The sequence below is a fragment of the Dendrobates tinctorius genome, unplaced genomic scaffold (genome assembly GCF_039654945.1).
Source record: "Dendrobates tinctorius isolate UK_male_01 unplaced genomic scaffold, ASM3965494v1 ptg000069l, whole genome shotgun sequence".
NCBI classification, from domain to species: Eukaryota; Metazoa; Chordata; class Amphibia; order Anura; family Dendrobatidae; genus Dendrobates; species Dendrobates tinctorius.
This window is the reverse complement of record NW_027361737.1, coordinates 27,823,755-27,844,034: the sequence shown is the minus strand read 5'-3', so window position 1 is coordinate 27,844,034 and position 20,280 is coordinate 27,823,755. Positions and strand designations below refer to the sequence as shown.

The 20,280-nt window shown below is 45.0% G+C and overlaps 1 protein-coding gene across 2 annotated transcripts in view; it reads right to left on the bottom strand.

The window, feature by feature from the left end:
- The window catches only part of PLEKHB2 (pleckstrin homology domain containing B2), a 91,141-nt gene extending 71,119 nt beyond the window's left edge, over positions 1 to 20,022 (bottom strand). Inside the window, exons 1-2 of one of the 2 annotated variants that reach the window (XM_073581280.1) lie at positions 19,927 to 20,022; positions 12,017 to 12,240 (exon numbers count right to left, since the gene is read on the bottom strand). The gene's annotated coding sequence lies outside the window, so the exon portion shown is untranslated. Of the gene's footprint in view, positions 1 to 4,436; positions 4,622 to 12,016; positions 12,241 to 19,926 lie in introns of those variants that run through there. The other variant, XM_073581281.1, reaches the window with a different exon arrangement.
- Between the last annotated feature and the right edge of the window lie 258 nt (positions 20,023 to 20,280).

The window sequence follows — 20,280 nt, the reverse complement described above, 5'->3', positions numbered from 1 at the left end:
CTTAGCTGGTTATAAAAATAGGGTGGACCCTAAAAAAGTGACGTAGTCCCCCCCCTATTTTTAAATAACCAACTAAGGAAAAGGAGACAGCTGCAGGCTGATATTAATAGGCTGGGAAGGGGCCATGTATATTGGCCCCCTCCCAGCCTAATTACACCAGCCCTCATCCATTCGATGCACCAATTCTGGCACTTAGCCTCGGCTTTTCCCACTTGCTCTGGTGCTTAACTGTTCACAATAACAGTAATATTGACCAGGGGTGCCCAAACTTTTACATGTCACTGTATACTACAGTATATAATGAATACTATAACCACAATGCATTGCTCTGAACAGTGATGTGGACAACTTCTACACATCATAAGTGCTGCTGGCATGAATTTCTCTTACTCCCTGCATCTTAGAGGGGTCTATGGTCATCAGAAGCGGGCAGCAGGTATGGCGTTAGGGGCAGGCAGACGAGGCACACCACATGGCCACTATGGGGCCTGCGAGTTTGCGGCCAGCGCGCCCCCACCCCCCGCATTCAACTTATTAGCGACATCAGTTGAAAAGAGGATGACTCTACAAATGGCAATACAGTTGAAAGCAGTTATGGAGGAATATGTGTGTGTGTGGGCTGCATTATACTCTAAGGAGGACTATGGGGTGCATTATACTTTATGTGATATATGGGCCCTGCATTATACTGTATCGATGGCTATGGGGAATGCATTACACTATGTGAAGGACTATGGGGTGCAATATACTATGAGGAGTACTTTGTAGAACATGGAGTACTATGGGAATTCATTTTAAAATATGGAGGACTATGGGATGTGTGGTGCCCCTGAGGCCCAGTCGCCACAGAGGTACTGCACCTCCTCCTGAGGTGTGGTATCCCACCATCCAGGTAAGGTGGAGACTCCTGACCACACTCCAACACCTGCACCCCACACCACAAAGTAGTGTAGCAAAGCACCTTCGGCGGCTCCCTGCTTGGAGTATAGCAAAGCACCCATTGGTGGCTCCCTGCTTGGAACACGAAACGTGCTGTGAGGTGGGTGGAGTTAGATTACATTACAAGGAGCGGGAAGAGTTTAGGATGAGAGGTCAGTTGTTTAGAGAGTTGGAGAGAAGAAGATCCCTGGAGAGAGGGATAGATGTATGGAAGTGCTGCAGCTGATCCCAGTGACCTGGCTCTGCTGGCACAGGAAAGGGAGAGAGCAACATAGACTGAAAGCCTGATTCTCCATAGAAAGAAAGACTAGTACGGAACGTGAGGAGTAAAAGGGAACAGAGGACGTGGGTTAGAGGAGAACCCTTCCTAGAAGTTCCAAGCGCAAGGCCGGGGTCCGGTCCCCGAGGTTGTATGGATACTAATGGTCCTGCAGCAGACACCGGAGGAACAGAAGTAGTGACCACTTTATTCCCACACAAGACTTGGGGGCACAACAGCAACTGGATAGTGAGCCGGGACTTAGTAGCAAGAAGTCCCCGAAGCAAGCTACAGCTGTCTGCCGTACAAGTAGAGTTCATAGGAACATCGGACAGGAGGAACCCCAGTGTAACTCAGTACTAGGAGTACTTCATTTAAAGGCGCTATAAGAGGAGACATTCAGAAAGGCACATGTTGGCGGAGTGTTGGAAAGGAGTATTCCATCTTGCCTGGAGGTTGACTGGGTCCCTGACCCGGAGGACACGGCACGGAGGCAGGCACCTGTTTGTACAACAGATTGTGAGTAAAGCTTTGGAACTACATGCCCTGGTGTCCTCCACTTATTCCTGCGCCAACCTGCCCAGCACTGCTACATCCTTTGTGCCTGACACTACACCATCTACGTGTCACTTCACCTACACTGCCCTAGGACTACAGCCCTGCCTGTGGAGGACTATAACATCATTGCTGCACCACACCATCTGTCCCAGAGGATCTGTCTGCAGTGTCGGCTTACATCTCTATTGCCGAACACCACAGGTGGCGTCACGAATCACTTATAAACTTTCACCACCACAAGCACACTGAAACAACTCCCTTTTACAATGGGCGCCCAGGGCCACGGGCCGGGTCCCAGCTGCCGTGACATCTCCCATTGAAGCTCATCGGGCCCGGTACCGAGTACCCCACAGCCCTGGGTGTGAGGACGTCCCAGATGCATTATACTATACAGAGGTTATTGGGAGCGTATTATACTATATGGAGGACTATGGGGAATGAATTAATGTATATGGAGGGATATTGGGCACATTATACTATATGGGTGACTATGGGGTGTGTATTATACAATATGCAGAACTATGGGGTGCATTATGCTTAAACAAAATGCTGATAATTAAGTGAGTGATTGGATTGTTTATGCCAGAACTAAAATCATTGTTCACAGCAGCACATCACCCGGTGTAACCTGAAGATATGCTGCTGATAACATGATATTGTATGGGGACAGATTGATCTAAAAGTGATTGTTCTGTTCCCATCATTCTTCCTCAGTCGTTGTAAAGAGGCCCGGAAACAAGCGTTCGATGACTTCAATATTGTCGATCGCGCTCGTTTAAAAGCCTGAACTCAGTGCACGTAAAATATAACCAAAATGTTTCTGTGTGATGGTACAATATGTTAACATTTGGGGCCCCACTTTGTCTAAAACCGGCCCTGGCGGGCAGAATCATGTTTGCTGTGCAAAAGAAAGTGAAAGAAGATCCAGTAATAAACAAATAAGGAAAAATATGTCGAAATGGAAAAGCAGAAAAACTGCCTATAAAATTAAACAGTGACCTGACTGATTGCTATGGCCACCTTCTCAAAATGTTTTCACCACTTCCAATTTTGGATAAAGTTTCCCCATTATCTCCCTATGATCTTCTTATACCTCTGTAAAAACCAGCAGTGAAAGTCTCCAGATAGATTGCATTTCTCGCCTTCAGAATATGCAAAACCCAAATCCATGGCCCTGTGTGGTCTCCCTGTGTCAGTGCCAGAAACGAACAATAGTAGAAGGGATTACATGTGATTCTCGTCCACCTCCTCCAATTTACTGACCGTGAATATAAACAGGAACTCTGCCTATTTTCGCAGTCTGAAATACAGAAGTGAATGAACATATCTGCTGATGGGATCATCACATGTATCCTCTGAACCTTGTATCTGTTCTTTGTGGTTTATTGACATCAGAATTCGACTCACATCTGTGCAGGATCCATGGCACTGGAATCTTCCTGGCTTATGCAAGTCACAAGCAATAGGAGAGAAGGACATAGATGGCCATATGCATTAGATAAAAGTCAAACGGCCAGTGGAAAGTGTTGGAGAAAAAAGGAAAAATTCAAAAGACCCAAACTCTTTGTTCCTAGAGAACACAAGCCCCTGCCAGACCCTTCTTATTTCAGACTCTCAGTTGATAAACACACACATAGCAGAGCATAAATAGATAGGGTTTGAGAGGTATAGCTAAAAGAATCATCTTCTGACAGCTTAAGAGTATGGTCAGCTTTATTATGCATAGCAAGAGAGTTATAACCTACCTTTTAGGGCGCAGTCAGAAAACCATATACTACAGACGACCAAATATTACAGACGACGTTCACATTGCAGTGTTCGGACTGGCCGACGGCTCTTTTGACCCAAGCGTGACAGCATGTATTTCTATGCAGCTGTCACGCTTTGGTCAGGAGAGCTTCTGGCTAGTCCGTACACTGTGATCGACATCCGTGTTTTACGGCCGCCCTTAGGGTTTAACAAATCAATACATATAATTAAAGGGTTTGACAACCTCTTCTTAAACATGAAATTCCACAGTATAAAATTAAAATAAGAAGGCATCATTCCAGTGATGTTGGTGCCGGTTCCTTCAGGGATCACGTGACATTGGCTGCAGTGCTCACGTGGCATTAGCGTCTGCTAATGGGTCGCTTCTCACACTTCCTTTGAAGTGTGAGTTGCTGCTCACTAGCGGCCGCTGGTTGGCTGCAGTGCTCACCTGACAATGTCAAGAGAGCCATGGGGGAACAGCAAGAGGTGAGTAGCTGTTATTTTTATTTTACAATGAAAAGTATAGTATTTAATAAGGGATTGCCCGAGTGGTGACAGGACTAGTTGTTATGGCCAGCTTCTCAAATTTTGCCTTTTACAATTTTAGATTAAAAGCATAAGAAGAAATCTGTAGAAAAATAAGGCCATTGCCATTTTGACATGAGCAGGATACAGGTGCATTAGTGCATTACAGTAACAACTCCAGCCCAAACATGAGTGCAAGGTTATGTTCACACTGTGCCATTTTCTGAGCAGCTCCGCTCCTAAAAATATCAGAGGAAAGGCTCAAACACTTAAAAGAATCTTCCTATTCAGTTCTATGTAGTGTAAAGCAGCAGCATCCACGCTGTGCAGAGATGAGGCAGTGACCCAGCAAGTTCAAACAAAAAAATGTATTTAATGTCCACAAAAAAAAAACCCCACTCACAGTGCACAACACGCTGTATCCTCCGGATCGCAGTCAGGAAGCAACAAAACAGTCCGTGGCCAGTTGCCGTGAGCGACCGCGTTGCCCGGGTATGAAAGGGTGCCAGACCTTGGCTCAGCTTGGCCCTGTGTTGCCTCAGGCAGGGAGCTCTGCAGACTACTGCTCTCTCTCTCTCTGAGCAAGTCAGAACAGACACACCCAAAACCCTTTCTGCAGGGTTTTTTTTTCCTCTCTCCAATCTGTGGCCATAGGCCACTTATAAGACCTGGACTGGAGGAAACGGACCGGACCCCACTACCTTCCTGCAGCCCGTTTAAAAAATAAAAGCCCATACTGGATTTTCCTGAATAAACTCCTTGGTCCAAACAACTTGATCAGGCTCAAACTTACTTTTATTCTGTCCTGTGAGTAACAGGCACACTGCTGCGACGACAGGGCACTCCAGCGGATCTAATACGCTTCTGAGCGCATTCTTGGGGACACATAGCGACCCTCACATATGACTCCGCTCGCTGCTTCACAGTAGAAATGACTTGCTGTGCATATGTAAGATCATTTGGGCATCTATTATCTGCCTCAGGCTTTCAACAATGCCAGGATGAAAAAAAAAAAAAAGAAATCACATGCCACTTCTTTGAAGTAGCTACTGATGGAAAACGCTCCAAACTAGGAACTGGCCAATCAAAAGGTTCCAAAAAAGCAGACCGTCTTTTCAGCAGCTTTTTTTTTCCACATTAAACTTTATATAGCAAGGAGCTGTGTGGGAGGAACGGCCCCCGTCGAGTGTCCGGGCCGGAACCAGAGGAGCCGTCATCTGGGTTCCGGGGGAAACTGTTCCCGGGGGACAGGATTCGAGAACGGACCGTTGTGACTGACAGGTGGGCTGGGGGGAGGGACTGGTATAAAGGAGGCGGGGAATCCCCCAGACGATGAGTGAGCAGACCAGGACAGGGAGAGCTGGGGAGCATCTGCCAGCTAGAGCAACTGACCAGCGCCAGGGAGGACGGTATCCAGAGAGCCGTCTGAGACTTGTTGCCCCTGCCTAGACCGCGGCCCCAGCACAGCTCGCGGCCGCTGTCACCCCCCCCTCTGCCCGCGGCTGCGGCCTACCCACGGTCGCCCGCGGCCGCCTCCCCTGAGCCCGTGACAGCAGCCTGTTCCCTGCCACCCGCAGCCGCCCTGCTTTCACCAGTGGCCGCGGCCAGCACCGTGCCGTCGGCGGCCACGACTGCCACGCTCCGGTCCGCAGCAGGAGCTGGGCCTCTCTTGATCGCGGACTCCCCATCGCAGCCGTTAGCTGCGCAGGTGGCCTGTCACACGCCACTATACACCGCTGGCGCCTGCCCAGGTCCGGGCGCTGCGGCCCATCCGTCCAAGGACTCCGCCGGGGCCTGTGGGGCTCCCGTGTCCTCAGCGCACTGGAGAGCGCGAAGACTACATCACCATCTCAGCAACTGGGCCCAGCAACTATTTCGCCGAAAGACCACCAGCTCGAACGGCGAGGGACATCTGGCCGGCTAAGTAGACTCTAGACTTAAGGACCCGTAGTCGGCCAAACCGCGGCCCTATAGTGACCGGCCGTTGCCGGGAGTAGTCATGTACTGCGTTAGTGTTTGCTTGTTTAGAGCCCCTGCGTGGGCAACCTGTGTTACCCCTGTTTCGGTGATCAGGCCGCGACTGAGGAAAGTCCCCTCAAGTCTCATAAACGTATTCTTAAAAAGGCACCGTAGTTGTCTCGTGACTCGACACTGCATCCTGCGCACCTGCTGGTACTACAGTTTCTCGTTAGAAGCCACCCAAAGAAAGAACATGTTACTTTTTTTTTTTTTTTTTTAAACTGCTTTCTGGCTTTCGCAGCCTTAAAAAGGAATCTGTCAGCAAGATTGTGCACAGTAGTAACCTACCAATCACAGGCTGGCAGCTGACGTCAGCGGGTACGTCGCCAGCGTTTGACGGCACTGATATACACCGGAACGAAGGTCCGCGCCTTAGCTGAATCGTAGGGGAAGACACCGCTGGATCTCGGCCAGGTAAGGAGAAACGTTTTTATTTTTTGTAAAGCCGCGGTATGGGGCTGCATTATTCACTATGGGAGTGCATTATACTATGTGGCTGCATTATTGTGGCTGTTACTGTGCAGGATGACATGGTCGCTTTTTTCTTCATTTGGCGTAGTATAGAGGTTGGGGAAAAAAATTGAGGAATATGGTCTAGATCAGGGTTCCCCAACTCCAGTCCTCAAGGCCCACCAACAGATCATGTTTCAGGATTTCCTTAGTATTGCTCAGGTGATAATTGCTTCACCCGTGCAATACAAAGGAAATCTTGAAAACGTGATCTGTTGGTGGGCCTTGAGGACTGGAGTTGGGGAACCCTGGTCTAGATAATTGTGTTATTTTCTGCAGAGTCAAGTCCAAGCTGGAAGAAGTGATGGTGGTCTGAACTGGATGAAGAAGAAAAACGAAGATGAAGGACTTCCAACTAGAGATGTCACCGGTGAGTCAGTGTGTTACCTGTACATTTACACTATATACAGAGCTTCTGTCTATAATGTCACTGGTGATTATAGTGTCCATCTACAGGTAATACAGTGTACTAAGTTCAGATCTCCTGTGTATAATGGCATTAGTATTGTGGTTTTTTTTATTATCAATATTGTAGCATTTGGTCTCTTTCTGGTGGTAATGTGTGATCTGGTCATGGTGTGGCAGTACTTGTTCCTTGTATGTGTTATTTGGTCACTGTGTTGGTAATATGTGGTCTGGTCATGGTGTGGCGTATTTGTTCCTTTTATGTGGTATTATTAGTCACCATGTGGTGGTACGGTAATATGTGATTTGGTGATGGTGCGGTAGTATTTGTCCCTTGTACGTGATATTATTGGTAATTTTAAAAATTGAAAAATAAAAATATACGTAAAAAAATGTCATGCACATAGGCACTGGATGTGTGTGCATAGAGTTTTTTGAACAAAACCTCAGCGATAACTTCAAATTTTTGTGGAGTAGGATTTGGAGAGTTTCTGCTCCAAAAAGACTTCATGTGCCCATTGCCACTGAGTGGAGACTTCAAATCCTCCTCCAAACTCCTAAAAATCTTGGAGTTTCTGCTCAATTTCCTCTAAAATAAAAATCAGCAAAAAAAAAAGCCTTTTGTTGGGCACATAGCCAAATTTGTAGTTTTAGCGATTTTTCATTTTTCTTTTATAAGTGGACCCACTGCAGAAAAAAAAAAAAAATCCTCAGTAATCACCTTCCCTAAAGATGAGAATTCACAGTGCAGTTTTGACACACTGACATACCGTATTTTTGAACTGTATCATAACTGCACTGTGTAGTCTTACCCTATAGCAGGGTTCCCCAACTCCAGTCCTCAAGGCCCACCAACAGGTCATGTTTTTGGGATTTCCTTCGTATTGCCCAGGTGATAATTGCATCACCTGTACAATAGAAGGGAAATCCTGAAAACATGACCTGTTGGTGGGCCTTGAGAACTGGAGTTGGGGAACCCTGCCCTATAGGCTAGAAACTGACAACATTATAAAGGTGCCCATATAAATTTGGTAACCTTCAGCGGAATGTTCATTTGGACCCAAACTCTCTCTCCCAACTCCACCGTATACATGAATGCTTAGTGCAGCTTACATGGTTGACAGTCACTCTAAAATTAGTAGGTTTTAACAACTTTTCCAATGTGTATTGTGTATCGTGGTCTGTAAGGATTTATCATGCGGTCAGTTTGTGTCAGTAGATCACGGTAGATTCAGGTCTAATTACCCGAACCCAACTCCCTCATATACATATACGAGTTGTTCGGGTTGGGTCAGGAAGCCCATGGCCAGTCCAGACATTGTGATCTGTACTTGAATGTCGGATGTATGAAGCTGGCCTAACAGTTCATTAAGACTTGTACTATGCATGTGATCAAATTATAATTTTTCAATCAAGGCAAAATTTTAGTTTGTTGCCCGACCTTACATCCCTCAACTCACCTACAACACTCCCAGTAGATACCTCATAATCCCTTAATGGTCTTTATTTACTGCTGAACCAATGACGGATGGAGATCGCAGAGGACCATAGGAGCAGTGGTGCTAGCGAAAAGAGTGATTTAATATGGGAGTATGGGCTGTTTTTAACAGCTGGACAACCCTTCTAACTCATGCATCCTTACTCTTGCAGAGCTACGTACGTAGCTTTCCCATGGGGTAAAGATACACAAGAAATGTAAGTATCTAAACCAGTGTTCCTCAACTCCAGGCCTCAAGACCCACCAACAGGTCAAGTTTTCAGGATTTCCTTAGTATTGCACAGGTGATAATTTCATCACCTGCTCAAGCATTAACAGCATCACCTGTGCAATACTAAGGAAATCCTGAAAACTTGACCTGTTGTTGGGTCTTGAGGACTGGAGTTGAGAAACACTGATCTAAACAATCTTCAGTGCCCACTCAGAGGCTGAAATAAGCCCCCCAGGGACATAAATATACGAGGACTTTAAGAAATTAGCATGTCACTACTGTGTTATATGATACACATCAAAATTAAATGTCCTTCATTAATAGCAGTATAAGGGTACCGTTTCACTTAGCGACGCTCCAGCGATCCCGACAACGATACGACCTGATAAGGATCGCTGGTGCGTCGCTAAATAGTCGCTAGTAAGCTGTCAAACAGGCAGATTTACCCAACAACGCAGCAGCGATCCGTATAAGGACCTCGGCGGTCGTTGGGACCTTGTCACACAGCAGCTATTCTGACGACTCCCGCCTGCGTCCATGATTTCTGAGTCGCTAACGAGGCCGCTCGTCAGTGTCAAACACAGTGATGCATGCTGGCCAGCGGGACACCGGCGATCAAAAAATGGCCCAGGCCATTCGAGCACGATCAGCGACATCGCAGCGGGGGGGGGGGGGGGGTGGGCGGTCGCCGCTATGTGTCACACGTAACAAGATCACTGGCAAGGTCGCTGCTGCATCACAAAATCGGTGACACTTCAGGGATCTCGCTAACGATCTCGCTATGTGAGACAGGGCCTTATGTCCAAACAGAATGGCCGATAGACGGCACCAAGGTTGCCAATTTGACTTTTTAGTTTTTCTGGACAGCTTATCAAAAAATTATGGATGTATGTAAAACCATAATAAATCATTATGATCCATGTCTACAGCCCATAGTTCTGATATGGAGACATCAGCTGCATTCACTGCAAATAGTAAAATGATGATAATTACAGTCAAAATAGTTTCTGCAGCTTCAAAAAAAAAAATCACGGACGCTTTCAATTTTTTTTTTTACGGACAGAGGAAAAGTGTTGTATTCTCATGGACTGTCCTGGAATTTCTGAACTTCTAAACGTTTGGCGAATCAAACCAATCCATAGACGGCACTCTAAGGCCATGTGCACACACTGAGTATTTGGTGAGTATTTTACCTCAGTATTTATAAGCCAAAACCAGGAGTGGAATGGTCAGAGGAAAAGTATAATAGAAACCGTCACCACTTCTGTATTTATCACCCACTCCTGGTTTTTGGCTTACAAATACTGAGGTAAAAAAAAACTCACCAAATACTGGATGTGTGCATGTTGCCTAATAAGAAAATGTGGTGAAGACAGCGAGGCCATGTGAGGGCCCTGGTCATGTATCACTGCAATCAGGAGTCTGCAAAAAAAAAAATGTTTTGCATGGAATATTTGACTTACAGTGGGGCAAAAAAGTATTTAGTCAGTCAGCAATAGTGCAGGTTCCACCACTTAAAAAGATGAGAGGCGTCTGTAATTTACATCATAGGTAGACCTCAACTGAGAACTGAGAAAAAAAAATCCAGAAAATCACATTGTCTGTTTTTTTTTCATTTTATTTGCATATTATGGTGGAAAATAAGTATTTGGTCAGAAACAAAATTTCATCTCAATACTTTGTGATATATCCTTTGTTGGCAATGACAGAGGTCAAAAGTTTTCTGTAAGTCTTCACAAGGTTGCCACACACTGTTGTTGGTATGTTGGCCCATTCCTCCATGCAGATCTCCTCTAGAGCAGTGATGTTTTTGGCTTTTCGCTTGGCAACACGGACTTTCAACTCCCTCCAAAGGTTTTCTATAGGGTTGAGATCTGGAGACTGGCTAGGCCACTCCAGGACCTTGAAATGCTTCTTACGAAGCCACTCCTTCGTTGCCCTGGCGGTGTGCTTTGGATCATTGTCATGTTGAAAGACCCAGCCACGTTTCATCTTCAATGCCCTTGCTGATGGAAGGAGGTTTGCACTCAAAATCTCACGATACATGGCCCCATTCATTCTTTCATGTACCCGGATCAGTCGTCCTGGCCCCTTTGCAGAGAAACAGCCCCAAAGCATGATGTTTCCACCACCATGCTTTACAGTAGGTATGGTGTTTGATGGATGCAACTCAGTATTCTTTTTCCTCCAAACACGACAAGTTGTGTTTCTACCAAACAGTTCCAGTTTGGTTTCATCAGACCATAGGACATTCTCCCAAAACTCCTCTGGATCATCCAAATGCTCTCTAGCAAACTTCAGACGGGCCCGGACATGTACAGGCTTAAGCAGTGGGACACGTCTGGCACTGCAGGATCTGAGTCCATGGTGGCGTAGTGTGTTACTTATGGTAGGCCTTGTTACATTGGTCCCAGCTCTCTGCAGTTCATTCACTAGGTCCCCCCGCGTGGTTCTGGGATTTTTGCTCACCGTTCTTGTGATCATTCGGACCCCATGGGGTGGGATTTTGCGTGGAGCACCACATCGAGGGAGATTATCAGTGGTCTTGTATGTCTTCCATTTTCTAATTATTGCTCCCATAGTTGATTTCTTCACTCCAAGCTGGTTGGCTATTGCAGATTCAGTCTTCCCAGCCTGGTGCAGGGCTACAATTTTGTTTCTGGTGTCCTTTGACAGCTCTTTGGTCTTCACCATAGTGGAGTTTGGAGTCAGACTGTTTTAGGGTGTGCACAGGTGTCTTTTTATACTGATAACAAGTTTAAACAGGTGCCATTACTACAGGTAATGAGTGGAGGAAAGAGGAGACTCTTAAAGAAGAAGTTACAGGTCTGTGAGAGCCAGAAATCTTGATTGCTTGTTTCTGACCAAATACTTATTTTCCACCATAATATGCAAATAAAATGAAAAAAAAAAACAGACAATGTGATTTTCTGGATTTTTCTTTTCTCAGTTTGTCTCCCATAGTTGAGGTCTACCTATGATGTAAATTACAGACGCCTCTCATCTTTTTAAGTGGTGGAACTTGCACTATTGCTGACTGACTAAATACTTTTTTGCCCCACTGTATATGTGTGAAAAAGAGCAGTATATAAGGTGTAAATTTATAAGAAATGTTTGTGTAGTGTTGGTGATCACATAGACTAGCGTCCCACCCACATCCTAATATACAGCCACAACACTGTGTGCTTCTGTCCCTGCTGTCAGCTCCATTTGGACAAGTGATGATCATCGTTACAGATGTGTTATGTACTAGTCCAGATCTAAGTTTTGCATAGAAGTTTACTATAAGTCTGGTGTGTGACTTCTGGCACGCTGACATTAGGTGGAGGGTGCTGCTCACCTGTCCGATCACCTGCTGCTCCCCCTTCTGGCAGTAATGTCTATGCAGCTCCTTCTTCTGGGTGTCTTCGCACAGTTAGATGCTGGCAAGTGTCAGCTCCTGTCTGGCACCTCCTTCAGTGACTTCACTACAGTCTTATGACTGCTGACTGTTTACTTGCAGCTGCTGCCATTTGTTCTAGCTTGTTCCAAAGGCTGCTGGGACTTGTAGTTTCACAGACTATACTAAAAATAAAGGGGGCAGTTACACATCACAAACAAATGGCACGTTCATATACATGCTCATGGTCACTAGAGCCAGCTTTGAATACATTAAACCAACTCAGTCAGTCATATTATACAGACGTGTGCTGCCGGAGTAAGACATCAGACAAAATGCTCACCAAAAAAAAATTCTATAAGACTGCTCTGACGACAGTTTTTTTTTTTTTAAACAGACTGTCCATGTAAAAAAAAAAAATTGCAGGATACACTAGTGTTTCCTTTATTTTGGATGAGAATTGGCCATTCAAGTCTATTCTTTGTCATTATTAACCCCTTAACCCCCAAAGCTTTTTTCAGTTTTGCATTTTTGTTTTTCACTCCCCTCCTTCCCAGAGCCATAACTTTTTTATTTTCTATCAATATGGCCATGTGAGGGCTTATTTTTTGTGGGATGAGTTGTACTTTTGAACAACACCATTGGTTTTACCATGTTTTGTACTCTCTGAGTCCCTTCTCCCTCTTACAGACATAGCTTCCCTTCATGACACAGATGCTGCTGCCACTTTTTATAACACCACAATAACAGCAACACTTGATTCAGCTGCCCCCCTCACGCAGAGCAAAACTCGTACAATCAACAGACAGCCCTGGCTGACCAGCCTGACCAAATAACTGAGACGGGTTTCCAGGGCCGCTGAGCGGAGATGGAAGAGAACCCATTCTACTGAGCACTTCAGCGCATAAAAGCAGTCCCTTGCCAGCTTTAAGTCCACGCTCTCTGCTGCTAAACAAACTTACTTTGCATCTCTCATATCCTCCCTGTCTCACAACCCTAAACAACTCTTCAACACTTTCAATTCTCTACTCCGTCCCACAGCACCTCCTCCCCCCTCCTCTCATTTCTGCTGAAGACTTTGCCTCCTTCTTTAAGCAGAAGATCGACAAGATCAGACAAAACTTTGGCCCGCAGACCCCAATGCCCCTCTTGGCCGCTCAGCCCTGTTCTGCAAAAGTCAGCTTCTCCACCATGACAGAATATCAGCTCTCCACCCTTCTGTCAAGATCACACCTCACCACTTGTGCCCTCGATCCACTCCCATCTCACCCCATCCATAACTTGGCCACAGTCTTCATCCCATCTCTAACACACCTCTTCAACCTTTCACTTACAAATGGTGTCTTTCCCTCATCCTTCAAGCATGCCTCAATTACACCCATCCTCAAAAAGCCCTCCCTTGATCCATCCTCTGTGTCTAACTATCGCCCGATATCTCTTCTCCCTTACGCCTCAAAACTACTGGAACAGCATGTATATCTTGAACTGTCCTCCCACCTCTCCTCCTGTTCCCTCTTTGACCGGTTACAATCTGGCTTCCGACCGCATCACTCAACTGAAACTGCCCTAACTAAAGTCACTAATGACTTACTAACCGCCAAGAGCAAGCGACACTACTCTGTCCTCCTTCTCCTGGACCTGTCCTCTGCCTTCGACATCGTAGACCATTCCCTCCTGCTACAGACTCTCTCATCTCTTGGCATCACAGACTTGGCCCTATCCTGGATCATCATACCTAACAGACCGAACATTTAGTGTCTCCCTCTCACACACCACCTCCTCACCTCGCCCCGTCTGTTGGTGTTCCTCAAGGCTCTGTCCTGGGACCCCTACTATTCTCCATCTACACCTTTGGCTTGGGACAGCTCATAGAATCCTACGGTTTGCAGTATCACCTCTATGCCGATGACATGCAGATCTACCTATCTGGACCCAACCTCGCCTCCTTACTGACAGAAATCCCACAATGTCTGTCTGCTATCTCAGCCTTCTTCTCTGCTCGCTTTCTCAAACTGAACATGGCCAAAACAGAATTCATCATCTTTCCCCCATCTCACTCTACCCCTCCACCAGACCTATCCATCAATGTCAATGGCTGCTTACTTTCCCCAGTCCTGCACGCTCGGTGCCTTGGGGTGATCCTTGACTCTGTGCTCTCTTTCAAACCACATATCCAAGCCCTCGCCTCCTCCTGCCGCCTCAAACTCAAAAATATTTCCCGGATCCGCTCATTCCTCAACCACGAAACCACAAAAACACTAGTGAATGCTCTTATCTCCAGCCTCGACTACTGCAACCTCCTACTCTCTGGCCTCCCCTCTAGCACTCTGGCCTCCCCTCTAGCACTCTGGCTCCCCTCCAGTCCATCCTACACTCTGCTGCCCGACTAATCCACCTGTCTCCTGGCTATTCCATAGCCTTCCCCCCTATGCCAGGCCCTTCACTGGCTTCCTATTGCCCAGAGGCTCCAATTCAAAACCCTAACCATGACATACAAAGCTATCCACAACCTGTCTCCTCCATACATCTGTGACATGGTCTCTAGGTACCTACCCGCACGCAACCTTCGATCATCTCAAGATCTCCTTCTCTACTCCCCCCTTATCTCTTCTTCCCACAACCGCATACAAGACTTCTCCTATGCTTCCCCCATACTCTGGAACTCTGCCGTAACACATCAGATTCTCACCATCAATGGAAACCTTCAAGAAGAACCTGAAGACCCATCTGTTCCGACAAGCCTACAGCCTGCAATGATCCTCGGTTTACTGAACCACCGCACGACCTGCTCTACCCTCTCCTACTGTATCCTCACCCATCCCTGTAGACTGTGAGCCCTCGCGGGCAGGGTCCCCTCTCCTTATGTACTTGTGTGTCCCTTATCTTACACATGTTTATTATACTTGTCTATATTTCCCCTTTTCACATGTAAAGCACCATGGAATAAATGGCGCTATAAATGCATAATAATAATAATAATAATAATAATAAAATGGGGAAAAAATTCCAAGTGAAATTGCAAAAAAAAGTGCAATCCCACACTTGTTTTTTGTTTGGCTTTTTTGCTAGGTTCAATAAATGCTAAAAATGACCTCGGATTATGATTCTCCAGGTCATTACAAGTTCATAGATGCTAAACATGTCTAGGTTCTTTTTTATCTAAGTGGTGAAGAAAAAATTCCAAACATTGCTTTAACAAAAAAAAATAATAAATTGCGCCCTTTTCCGAGACCCACAGTGTCTCCATTTTTCGTGATCTTGGGTTGGGTGAGGGATTATTTTTTGCGTGGCAGGCTGGCGTTTTTAATGATACTATTTTTGGTGCAAAAATTATCTTTTGATCGACCATGGCATTGCATTTTAAAGCAATGCCATGGCGAACAAAAAAAGTAATTCTAGTGCTTTGACTTTTTTTTATCACTACGCCATTCAGCGATAAGGTTAATTTTTTTTTATTTATAGATCGGGCGATTCTGAATGCAGCGATACCAAATACGCATTTGTTTGATTTTATTTTTATTGTTTTATTTTTGAATGGGGCAAAAGGGGGGTGATTTGAACTTTTATATTTGTTTTATTTTTTTTTATATTTTTAAACACATTTTTTTTAACTTTTGGCATGCTTCAATAGTCTCCATAGGAGACTAGAAACTGCCACAACCCGATCGGCTCTGCTACATAGAGGCGATGGTATGTAGTAGAATTACTGACTTGCTATGAGCGCCGACCACTGGTTGGTGCTCATAGCAATCCGGCACTGGCAACCATAAAGGTCTCAGGAGTCCTCGGGTTGTCATGCCGAAACAACGGTGACCCACAATCACGTGACGCGGGGCACCGGTATGCGTATTTCTGGCGCAATTGCCGGAAGCGGCATTTAAATGCTGCTGTCAGCGTTTGACAGCGGCATTTAACTAGATAATAGCCGGGGGTGGATCCCGCTTCCACCCGCGGCTATTGCGGGCACATGTCAGCTGTTCAAAACAGCTGACATGTCCCGGGAAAGAGGTGGGATCACTGCCAGAGCCCACATCAAAGGGAGGGAGTCCGCGCAAATATAAGCCCGATGTTGGAAAAGGGTTAAGGCTATGTTCACACGTTGTGTTTTTGCTGCATTTTTTTCTGCCACAAAACTTGCTCTCTTGGCAGTAAGGGTAAGTTCACACTAGGATACGTTTGTCTTTTATACATGCTGATAAAGTTTAGTGCAAAAAAAAAATACTATTCTACAGAATCAGGTTTTGACACAAAATAACAGTAAAACCTTATACCTGCGTTTTGCTGTGGATTTTCAGCGTTTTTTCACCACCCGTTCATGTCAATGGGTGATAAACGTTGAAAAAAAAATCTGGAAGAAAAACATGAAAGTGACATGCTCTATTGTGCAAAAAACCATGCAAAGCAAAAAAATACTGCTGACAAAAAACCAAGCTGCGTGCATGAGTTCTGAAATCTTATAGCCTTTGCAAGTACTGTAAAAAGAAGCTGAAAATTTGCATTAAAAAAATGCATAAATAAAGCCTAGTGTGAATTTACTCTAAGAAACTTGCTGCAAAAAAGCGGATTTTGCTTGGCTTTTGTTGCGTTTTTTTGCCGCAATTAAATCTTATAATTCCAGCTGGCGACATGTCGGGCTTTGAGGGGTTATTTCGATTTCTGCCTTTCATGGCCAAGATGGGAATAACTGCTACTAGGTCCTAGATTAATAAAACTACTCTTTGTTCAACTTCATCTCCATTGGATATCTTCTTGACCATCGGCGCAGCGGAATTATCTATGTATCACTTTCCACTATTGCATGACTGAGTTTGGAGCATTATTTCGCTTGAATACTTGCAAAGTGTATGCGTGCTTTGGGATCAATATTTGGAGTGACCGCCATTTAACTTCCAAACAGTATCAGTTCTCCTAGATACACTTGCACGTTTTTTTTTAAGGAACGCAGTAAAGAGGTTGTTCCAAACATGCCACCATGGATCCGATCGATTCCACAAATTTGTAAAAGGTCAGGGATACAGGCATGCCACAGCTTGAAGTGGCGGGGAACCGTTTTGAAGGATGCTATGTTCCCTCATACGTATCTGCAATTCTCATGACGTAAGGCCTACATAAATCAAGCCACAGGGGCATGTCGCATAGTACACTACGAAATCGCTACTACTGTATATGAACTATATTCTCTAATATGAAATGTTTTACAAAATTTCAAACAAGAACCGCATGGATAGCAGCCCTGACGTAGTTTCCCGTATAAAAGGGAAGAGAGGATTGGACCACATAGTGGCTTTTAACTAATATGTCTGCATGGTGGATGGAGTACGGGCCGATGAGGCATGCAAAAGTGCATTAACTGACATCTCTATCCTAAAGACGTCGGTTTTAACTTTATCATCACTGGACACGACAATCTGGATGTCTAAAAATTCAATCTGCATTTTATGGAACTTATATGTAAGTTTAATGTTATAAACATTCTGGTTAAGGTGAATCATCAAATCACGTAGGTCATCAGCAGAGCCCTGCCAGATGACCAGTAGATCATCAATATAACAGTACCAACATTGTGCCTGGGAGGCGGAGTGGATGACAACCCCGAAAACCTCCCTCTCCTAAAACCCAAGAAAGAGGATTGTGTAGGATGGCGCACATGCCGTGCCCATGGCAGTACCTTGTTTTTTTCAGGAAAAAACAGCCTTTAACCTCTTAACCACCAGGGGTATTTCAGTTTTTGAATTTCTGTTTTTTGCTCCCCTTCTTCCCAGAGCCATAACTTTTTTATTTTTCTGTCAATGTGGCCATGTGAGGGCTTGTTTTTGCAGGACAAGTTGTACTTTTGAACAACACTACTGGTTTGAACATTTCATGTACTGGAAAACGAGAAAAAAATCCAAGTGTTGTGAAATTGCAAAAAAAGTGCAATTCCCCAGTTGTTGTTTTTTACCATGTTCACTAAATGCAAAAAACTGACCTGCCATAATGATTCTCCTGGTCATTATGAGTTCATAGACACCAAACATGAATAGGTTCTTTTTTACTTAAGTCGTGAAAAAAAAATTCCAAAATTTGTTAAAAAGAAAAAATGGTGCCATTTTCCGAGACCTGTAGCATCTCCATTTTTCGTGATCTGGGGCTTGATGAGGGCTTATTTTTTGCGCACTGAGCTGACGTTTTTATTGGTACCATTTTGGTGATCTTTTTATTGCCTGTTTTTGCACTTTATTGCAAAGTAGCAGCGACCAAAAAAAGGAATTTTGGCATTTTTAATTTTTTTCTCGTTACGCCGTTTAGCGATTGGGTTAATTTTTTTTATATTGATTGGGCGAATATGAACGCAGCGATACAAAATACGTGTATATTTGTTTTTTTTATTGTTTTATTTTGAATGGGGCGAAAGGGCGTTGATTTGAACACATACCGTATATACTCGTGTATAAGCCGAGATTTTCAGCCCATTTTTTCATTGACTGCTGCATCCTGTGTCAGTGACGTTTAGGCAGCAGGGGGCGTGGTGACATGATTAGTGTGTGCCGCCCCTCTGCTGGCTGAACAGTCACTGACACAAGAAGCGGCATACAGCGGCGATGGACCCAGAAGAGGTGAGTATGGATTTTTTTTTGCAGTATATGGGGGCATATTCTATGGAGCAGCATATGGGGCATATTCTATGGAGCAGTATATGGGGGCATAGTCTATGGGGCAGCATATGGGGGGCATATTCTATGGAGCAGCATATGGGGCATAGTCTATGGAGCAGTATATGGGGGCATATTCTATGGAGCAGCATATGGGGGCATACTCTATGGGGCAGCATATGGGGGCATAGTCTATGGAGCAGTATATGAGGGCAAAGTCTATGGAGCAGTATATGGGGGCATAGTCTATGGGGCAGCATATGGGGTCATAATCTATGGAGCAGCATATGGGGCATAATCTATGGAGCAGCATATGGGGGCATAGTCTCTGGATTCCACCCTCGGCTTATACACGAGTCAATAAGTTTTCCCGGTTTTTTGTGGCAAAATTAGGGGGGTCGGCTTATACACGAGTATATACGGTGTGTGTGTGTGTGTGTGTGTGTGTGTATGTATATTAGATTTTTTTTTTTTTCTTTTTTTTTTACTTTTTGCATGCTTCAATAGTTTTCATGGGAGACTAGAAGTTGCACTACTTCAATTGCCTCTGCTACACACAGTTGATAATCAGATGGCCTGTGTGTAGCAGAAATGCTCACTTGCTATGAGCGCCAACCGCAGGGCGGCGATCATAGCAATCTGCCCATGACTACCATAGAGGTCTACTGGAGACCTCTGGTTGTCATACTGACCCATCGGTGACCTGCGATCATGTGACAGGGTCACCGATGGACGGGATTAGCGACGCGCTTCTGGTAAGTGCGAGTTAAATGATGCTGTCAGAGAATGACAGCTGCATTTAGCTAATTAACAGCAGCGGGTGGATCGCTATTCCACCCGCAGCTGTTGCAGGCACAAGTCAGCTCTATAGATCAGCTATTATGTGCCAAGAAAGGTGTGGGCTCAGCGCCGGAGCCCGCACCAAGCAAGGGGAGTCCGAAGTGGGCGTACTATTACGCCCAACGTCAGAAATGGGTTAAATGTTAAAAATTTGGGGGTCAAAATAAATTCCAATAATTCCAAAATCAAAGACCATAGTGATACATCCTCATTGCTCATGCCCAAATAGAATTCAACTGCCTTCAGCCCATATTCGTGTTGAATGCATGTGTATAATGACTCAACGTGGGAATTCTTTTTAACTCTTCCATATCTAATTTGCAGAATATTTCTACCAGGGGGGCACAGAGAGTGAGGGGAATGTGGGAGATCTGGAAAGGATAGAGGTAGGAAAATTACCTGTGAAGGTCCCAGAACTCTCCCTCTCTAATTCCTCAAGAACTTGGATAGCCTCATGTTCCACCCTGCTGTTGAGGTCCGAATCAGAATCAATCTTGGAATATTTGCATGAAACAAGGTACAGGTCCTTTACTGAGGTGAAAAAAATCAAAGTTATTGTTGGGGACAAATGTCAAACGCAAAATGTCAATTGCAAAACCTTCTGTTGGGTATCAGAGCATGTGTGTATAAATGAATTACCTTTAAATTATGGGTTTTGCTCTTCTTTTCAATAGACTGTGGCATGGTTAATTTGCATTTATTGAATTACTTCCCCTTATACGTACTGGTGGATCTATTTGATCCAAATCTCTC